Consider the following 9,367-nt stretch of genomic DNA (forward strand, 5'->3'; position numbering starts at 1 on the left):
GGGCTTGGGAAATAGACTCAACCAAATGGAGGAAAGGATCAGTAATATCAAAGACAGAAATCTAGAAATAAATCAGAAGGAAGAAGAGTGAAACCGAAGAATGAAAAATAATAAAAGAGAAATACAAGAATTAGCTGATACCATCAGGAGAGGAAACATAGAATAATGGGCATTCTCGACAGGGAGGGAAAGGAGCAGGAACTAGAAAGCATTTTCAGACAAATAGTTGACGAGAATTTCCCAAATCTAAGGAATGAGCTGGAGCTTGAAATTCAAGACATCAACAGAACACACAATTATCTCAATCCAAAAAGGCCTCCAAGGCACATTGTATTAAAATTATAAAAAATCGATGACAAAGAATGAATTCTTAGGGCAGCCAGGGAAAAGAAGATGGTAATCTATAAAGGAAAATCCATTAGATTATCGTCAAACCTCTCAAGACAAACTTTACAAGCCAGAAAGGAGTAGAATCAAATATTCAAACCATTAAGTGAAAGAAACTACCAGCCAAGAATAATGTATCCAGCTAAGCTCTCCTTTAGATATGAAGGAGATATAAAGACCTTTCCAGATGTACAAAAATCGAGAGAATTTGTCACTATGAGACGTACAGGAAATACTGAAGGTGTCAGCTCACCTAAAAAACAAAATAACCAAAAAAAATACATAACTAGGAGTAAGGCAACTAACAGACAAATAGAAGCAGAGGAGTGCAACCTTTACTAAGAATAGGGCATTATAAGCTTAAACAATAAGAGGAGATTTGCTATAGTAAGATAGTAATGAACGTTCAGCATACATAGGAACAAACTGAGACAATGTCTGAAAAGGGGAGGATTCAAAGATTCAAATCACAAAAGGGAATGGAGATAAACCATGTGCAGAAGAAAGTGGATGACTGTATGTATATAACTATCTTTACATATTCGTAATGGTAACCACATGCCAAAGATTCAGAACTAAAGTATATAGCATAAAACAAGAAGGACCAAAGGAAAAACACACAAAAGCCAACCAAAATTAAGAAAACAGAAACACAAGGGCAAGGAAGCAATGGAAACACCGAGCTACCAAAAAGTAAAAGATAAAATGGCTATAAGAAGACCTCATATTTCAATAATCACCCTAAATGTAAACAGAATGAAATCACCAATAAAAAAGGCACAGAGCTGCAGAATGGATCAAAAAACAAAACCCAACCATATGCTGCCTCCAGTAAACACATCTCAGTTCCAAATATAGACTCAAAGTAAAAGGGTGGAAAATGATATTTCAAGCAAATGGCATTCGGAGAAAAGCAAGAGTAGCAGTACTAATATCAGACGAAATAGACTTCAAAATAAAAAAAAAGGAAAGAAAGATACTATATATAGTTCAACTGTTTATGATTACTGAACAAGTATAAAATAACTATTAATACTCTTTTCATGATTATGTAAATATTATACTAGATACCAAATACAGAAAAATGAGACAGAAGGCATCACTTGGATTATGATAGTCCAAAAGATAGAAATAATCCAGAGCGCTTTCTCACAATGAAGGCCATAAGACCATTTGCATGTCCTTCCCATTTTGGAAAAAATCTGGCCTCAATTCAGATCCCATGGTTATGGTATCGCCCCATTCCCAATGGTCAAAAAGACAATGCTGACACTAAGACTTCTCTTAAGCAAACCTTTCTAGCACTGTGAGATGACACTATCTGACCAAAATGTTGGTCATCAATGCATTCTTTGGACTGACTTAAAAGGGAAGACTGTGGACAAAAAGAGGGGGTTCTATGAAAAGTAACCTCAGAGAGTGATTTGATAAATTCCTAACTGAGCAGGTCATGGTAGGTAGTCATACCCCAGGCATAATACTTTTTAGTAGGTTTGTCTGCCTTAAGCAAGCCCGGTCCATTGTTTCTGTGCATCTAGGTTAACACGCTTTTGAAGTAAGCATAACCACCCTCAAGAGAGCACATAATCTTAACTATCTTGTAATCCAATTCCCTTGCTTTCTCCCACCAATATGTAATCTTCCTTATGTTCCTCCTTAATTTCAAAAGCATAAAAGAAGTTGCAAAATTGTTATTTCCCAGAGTATTTGAGATTTCAGATATGCCATCAGTTCGACTCATATAAACTCTTATAAAAATTCAAAAAAAAAGAACAAAGGAAATCAGGAAGCCTGTGTTATAATACCCTCATTAGAAGAACAAACTGTCAACATAAAATTGTACACTCAATGTATTAGTGTCCTGGGGCTACTATAACAAATGAGCACAAACTGAGTAACTTAAAATAAAAGGAATTTATTCTTTCACAGTTCTGGACATCCAAAGTCAAGGTGTGAACAGGATGATGCTCTCTGAAGGCTCTAGAGACAAATCTTCCTAGCTTCTGGTGGTTGCCAGCAATTCTTGGCATTCCTTGATCACTCCAATCTCTGCCTCTACCATCATACAACCTTCCTCCCTATGTCTCTGTGTCCAAATTTTTCTCTTCTTATAAGGACACTGTCATTAGATTAGAACCCATCCTAATCCAGTATGACTTTATATTAACTTGATTACATCTGCAAAGACTGTATTTCCAAATATGGTCATATTTGCAAGTACTAAGAATAGGACTTGAAGATATCTGCATGAGGCACAATTCAACCCACAGAACCCAGTAAAACTATCTTTCAACACTGAGAAATAAATTAAGAAATTTCAGACCAAAAACTAAGAAAATTTCCCCTCACAGAAAGATATTATAAAAGATATACTTTATACAGAAATAAAATGATTACAAATATAAGGTAGGAGATACAAGAAAGACTACTGAGCAAACAAATTTAAAATGTGGATGAATTCAAATGATTAACTTGTAAAACAGAAGTAACATCTTGCTTGTATCTATCCAAGAAAGAAGAAAATATATGTCCACAAAAAATTTGAACAAAAGTTTTAAAAGCAGTATTATTCATAATAGCCAAAAAGTAAAAACAACTAACAAATACATAAACTATTGAATGGATAAATAAAATATGATATATCTATGCAACAAAATATTTATTTTACAATAAAAAGAAATGAAGTACTAATAAATGCTATGACATGGATGGATTTGAAAACATTATGTTAAGTGAAAGAAGCCAGTCACAGAGGTTCACACATTTTATGATTTTGTTTATATGAACTATCCATAACAGGCAAATCTATAGAGACAGAAGGTAGATTAGTGGTTTGTAGGGGCTGGGGGAAGGAAAGAATGGGGGAATGACTGCTAATGAGCATGGGGTTTCTTTTGAGGGATGATGGAATGTAAAATTAGAACATGGTAATTGCATAACTCTATAAATATATGAAAAACATAGAATTATACATTTTTAGTGAGCAAATTTTATTGTATGAACATTATATCTCAATAAAGTTGTTTAATAGAGAGTGAAAAATACTGAAAAACAATAACGTAGAGCTGCTAGAGCTTCAGCCATCACATATATTTTTCTGGCAGCAAGATAGAGCATAGAAAAGAAAAAGAGCATTGTCCACACTTTTAAAGAGATTTTCTGAGGACCATAAAGTTTTCTTTTATATCTCATTACCCAGAACTTATCTGAGCTATCACACAGTCATCAAGGAAGGTTGAGAAATGTAGTTTATAACTAGGCACATTATGCTTCAAATTTATTTGGAGTTCTGTTATGAAAGAGGAGGAGAATGGGATGTCAGGAAGATGAGCAACAGGCTTCCACCTCCTCTTACCCTTTTCTGAGGTGTTCTAATGCCCTTAGCTTTGAGGAAACCCAAGAGACATCCCTATAAGGGAGCTACCTCTAATCTGCTTTGATTCACATATTTAACCTACCAGAGAGAGATAAATCTAGGCTGTGTGAGAAAGTCTGGAGCCCAGGGTTTACTTTCTGCTAACACTGCCACTCATAACCACCTCTGTTTGAACCTTCCAACCTTGCAACACTCAAACTTGCAGGACTATCAGCCAATTTACACTTCAGGCTGTGGGCAGAGAAGTCTTCTCTCAGTCCACCATAGTCCCTTTACATCTGCTCGCAGACTGGCTATCTCTAGTCTGAGTTTATCCTTCTTTTTCTGGACATTACTGAAAATAGTAATGAAAGCATCACATACCAACATGCTAAACTGTTCCTAACACTGAACTTGCATCCTAAGGTTCTTGGTGGAGTCTGCCCCACTGTTCTCTCTGCTGTGTAATAAGGGTAATCAGCTCTCCAGCCTACAGCATCTGTGAACTCGATGACAAAAGCCAAACTACTCCACTTTCAGATTCTGCTTCATACAGCATCCAACCTCCAAATTTAGTTAAGAATAGATTTGAAAGCTCATTGCATAATAATTCAGCATAAGATATAACAATTCTCATTTACACCATAGCTTTAATTATATAAAGTAATGATTGGCATTTCCAGTCAAGATGGCAGAGTAGGTAAATGCTGTGTTTGCTTCCTCTCACGACCACATCAAAAGTACAGCTAAACTGCAGAACAACCATCACTGAAAATCACCTGAAGTCTAGCTGAATAGAAATCCTACAACTAAGGATATACAGAAGAGGCCACCTCAAGATGAATAGGAGGGGCAGAGACACGGAATGAACTGGTTTCACACCTATGAGTGGTGGTTGAAAATCAGGAGGGATATCTCAGCTGCAAGGGTCCCCTCAGAGGAGTAAGGGGTCCCAGCCCCATGCCAGGCTCCCCGGCCCAGGGTTCCAGTGTCAGGAAGAGGAGTCCCAACAAAATCTGGATGTGAAAATCAGAGGAGATTGTAGCTGAGTGAGGAAGAGGGGTGCGGAGGTCCCAGATATTCTTCTTGGAGGGTTTGTGCATGAACTTACTCACTAACTGACACTCTCTGGGCTCCAGTGCTCAGAGGATGCCAGAGATACACAGGGAAGAACTGAATTATCTAGCTTCAGGGTGAGGCCTGGAGGAGCAGCCTTCTCCTAGCCAGAACTGCTGATAGAGGCCACTATTCTTTTGTTGGGCCCTCCCTCACCCACAGTGTGCAGATGCAGGCAACCACCATATCTGAATATCAATCAACCTGGCTAATACTGATCACCTCGTCCTGGTGATTCCCCTGAGACCCTGACCCACCCAACCTGCAGGCCCACCCAAGCTGCTTCCAGTGGCTTTTCCAATCAAAAGGCCTGTCTTGGCTCATTCTGCAGACTTCCCTAAAATCTCTCAAAGATTCACAAAACCCAAACGAGCAGCATCTGGCCTCCGCATGCCCCATTTCTCTGGCTTAGCAATTCCAAGCCTAGCACTAGCAGCAGCTAGCTTCAGTTTGTGGCTGGGTCTCTCAAGAGACCTCCAAGCCCAGCATGAGTGGTGGCCATCTGTGGATTGTTTGGTGGCTCCTGCCAGGTGGCCCTGAGCAGGGCACAGTCTATAGCTGAACTTGGACTGTGGCAGGGGCCCTCTCAAGAGATCCCAGGGCCAGCATACCTAGTGGCCTGCTTTGGACTAAGCCTGAGCACCACTTGGAGCCACATCCAAAGATGACACACTCAAAGAGCAGACTAGGCAGGCATCATAGCCCTGTTAAAGTGAATCCTGCTCTATAGGGTCAGCCTCTGCACAAAAGTTCTTCTACATTAGTCAATGACCAATCCTCACTACCAATTAGCCCCAAAGGTCAATCTTTCCCATTGATGTGCAAACAGTAACCAGGCCTCAACTACAACAGGAAGACACACACAACCCATACAAGGGACATATCTGGAGTACCCGGCTCAGGTGACAGGGAAGACTGTACCACTAGGTCCCACAGTTCACCTGCTACATAAAGCCACTGTACTAAGATCAGGAGACTGAAAAGCCCTGCCTAATATATAGAAACAAATACAGAGAGGCAGCCAAAACGGGGAGACAAAGAAATATGTCCCAAATGAAAGAATAAAACAAAGCTCCAGAAAAAAGGAATCAAACAAAATGGAGACAAGCAAAATACCAGATGCAGAATTCAAAACACTGGTGATAAGGATGCTCAATGAACTTAGGGAAGAGTAGATAAGCTTAGTGAGAACTTTATCAAAGTAAATGGAAATAGAACACATAAAACAGAATCAGTCAAAAATGAAGAATACAATAACTAAAATGAAGAATATCTTAGGAGAAATCAATGGTAAATCAGATGAAGAAGAGGATTAAATCAGTGATTGGGAAGATAAGGTAGTAGAAAGCACCCAATCAGAATAGCAACAAGAAAAAAAAGAATCCAAAAAATGAAGATAGTTTAAGGGGCCTCAAGGACAACATCGAGTTTACCAATATTTGCATCATATGGGGTACCAGAAGGAGAAGAGAGAGAGCAAGAAATTGAAACCTATTTCAAGAAATAATGATGGAAATTTTTTCCATCCTGGTGAAGGAAATAGACAGATAGCCCAGGAAATGTAGAGAATCCCAAACAAGATGAACCCAAAGAGGTCCTCACCAAAACATATCATAATTAAAAAGCCAAAGTTTAAAGAGAAAGAGAGAAACTTAAAAGCAGCAAAAGAAAAGCAATTAAGAGGAAAAAAATGTTGTAGATGATAGAGGCTCTGTTCATCCCTCTGGTGACCAAATCAAAGTTGTGATGGAAACAAGGAGCAAACAGCAAGGAAAAATCACCTGGGATCTAGATGAACAAGTCATACAACTAAGGAGAAACCTAAGAAATCACCCTGCAACAGCAGAATGTAGGACAGTGTGAGGACGGGAAGCTGCCCAGTCCCTAGCAGCTGAGTGGGACGGAGGCTGCAGCAGCGGCAGCTGCAGATGCCTCTTAAAGGGACTGTGTCTGTGGGTGAACTTTCATGGTGACAGACCTGCTCTCTCTGAGCACTAGTGCTGATTCGACTGCGAGCAGCGGGTACCAGGGATTTATAGGGAGACACTGAGTTGTCGGAGTGAGGACCAAGGTATGACTCTCTCTGTACAGAAGTGCCAGCAGTATCCATTGTTCCTCTGTTGAGCTCTCCCCCTCCCAGTGCTGGTACGCAGCATTGCCATAGCCAAGATGTCATCAAACTGGATTTCAGAGGTCGCTCTGCCCAGAAGATTCCCTAAAACTTCACCTCTCCCAACTCACGGCCCCTCCCAAGCCACATCCAGGTGTGTCCTCACTTAGCCAGGTGCCCCTTGCTGAGCAGTACCTAGATTCACACTGGAGGCAGCTGGCCTCAGTTTCTCATGTGGCCTCTTGAAGCAACTATAAGCACAGCATCTGTGCATTGCTTGCTGAATCTTAACAGGTGGTCTTGGAAGGGCAGAGGCTTGGGCTAAAACTGGCCTGCAGCTGAACCTCTCTCAGAACTGTGCCACTAGACACCTACTACACAAATCCACACTAATAAAACCGGGAGACTTAGGAGCTTTGCTTAGTACATAAAAACAGACACAGTAAGGCAGCCAAAATGGGATGAAAAAGAAGCAGAACCCATATGAGAGAACAGAACAGAGACCCAGATATAATGGAGCCAAGCAATCTAACATATGCAGAGTTCAAAACACGGTTTGTGAAGATGCTCAGTGAACTTATGGGAAGTGTAGATGACTTCGGTGAGAACTTCAACAAAGTGACAAAAAAAAAAAAACATACAAATTGAAATGGAAATTATAAAAGGGAACCAGTCAGAAATGAAGAACACATTATCTGACATGAGAAGTATATTAAATGCAATAAACAAAGGAATAGACAAAGTGAATAAAGAAGAGGTCCAAATGATCTATACAGAGGGTGGGAAAGCCAAAGCTGCTCAATCAGAATGGCAAGAAAAAAGAAGTCAACACTATAATAATAATTTAAGGAGCCTACAGGACACAATTAAAGGTAAAAATATCTGTGTCATAGGGGTTCCTGAAGAGGGAGAACAAGAAGTAGAATATACATTTGAAGAAATAATGATGGAAAACTTCCCTAATCTGGTGAAGGAAATAGACATACAATCCCAGGAAGCTCAGAATCCCAAAAAAGATGAACCCAAAGAGGCCCACACCAAGACACATCATAATTAAAATGCCAAAGTTAAATACAAAGGGAGAATTTTAAAAGCAGCAAGAGAAAAGCAGATAGTTACCTACAAGGGAGCACCCATAAGACTTATAGCTAATTTCTCAAAAGAAACTATGCAAGACAGAAGGACATGGCACAGAATATTCAATGTGATGAAAATCCAGGATCCACAATCAAGAATACTTTATCTAGCAAAGCTATCATTTAGAGTCAAAAGAAGATAAAGAGCTTCCAGACAAAAATAAGCTAAAGGGATTTATCAACACCAAGCCAACATTAAGGAAATGTTGGAAGGACTTCTTTAAAAAAAAAAAAAAAAGCATGCATCAAAAACAGGAATAAAGGATGAGTTTGGAGAAATGTGGTGGAGTGAGAGACAGCCCTATTTCCCTAACCCAGGGAGCCCCTCCCCTAATATCCTCTGAGACCAAACACCTTGGAGCCCCAGGGGAATCTGAAAACACTACTGAAACTGTTGCCAACACTGACAGGGACTGAGACTGAGGGTAGTAAGCGAGATTAAACATCAAGAAAAAACAAGGCATTATTAAGTCTTTATATAAAGCAGGGATCCAAGAGGATTAGATGCCACCTACAGGAAACCAAAAGAAAAGCACCTTCTTTGGAACAGGCTAAAAAAAGAGACCTTTATATAATAAATACTCTTTCTGGCGGGGGGAGGGGAAAAGCAGAATACACTTCCATTAATGCCCAGGCAGAGAAATAGTCCATTAAACACCATGAACAACCAAGGTGATGAGGCATCTCAGAAAGAAAGACAAAAATCTCCAGAAAATAAGCTTACAGACATAGAAATATGCATCTTAAATGAAAGAGAATTCAGGATGGTACTTTTGAAAAATCGCAATGACATTCTAAATAATTCATATAAATTATAGGAATTGAAAAAACAACTAGAACAGCAGAATGAGGTTTTTAGCGAGGATATTGAAACCTTCAAAAAGAACCAAATAGAACTTCTAGAGATGAAGAACACACTGCAAGAGTTGAAAAATGAAATAGCAAGCTTGGGAAACAGAACAGACCAAATGAAGGAAAAGATCAGTGATACTGAAGACTGGAATCTAGAAATAAATCAGAAGAAAGTAGAGAGAAACCGAAGAATGAAAAATAATGAAAGAGAAATACAAAAACTAGCTGATACCATCAGGAGAGGAAACAAGAATATGGGCATTCTCGATGGGGAAGAAAAGGAGCAGGGATTAGAAAGCATTTTCAGACAAATAGTTCATGAGAATTTCCCAAATCTAAGAAATGAACTGGAGCTTGGAATTCAAGAATTCAACAGAACACACAATTATCTCAACCCAAAAAGGCCTTCAC

This window comes from Pteropus alecto, unplaced genomic scaffold, assembly GCF_000325575.1.
Source record: "Pteropus alecto unplaced genomic scaffold, ASM32557v1 scaffold3, whole genome shotgun sequence".
Classification (NCBI taxonomy): Eukaryota; Metazoa; Chordata; class Mammalia; order Chiroptera; family Pteropodidae; genus Pteropus; species Pteropus alecto.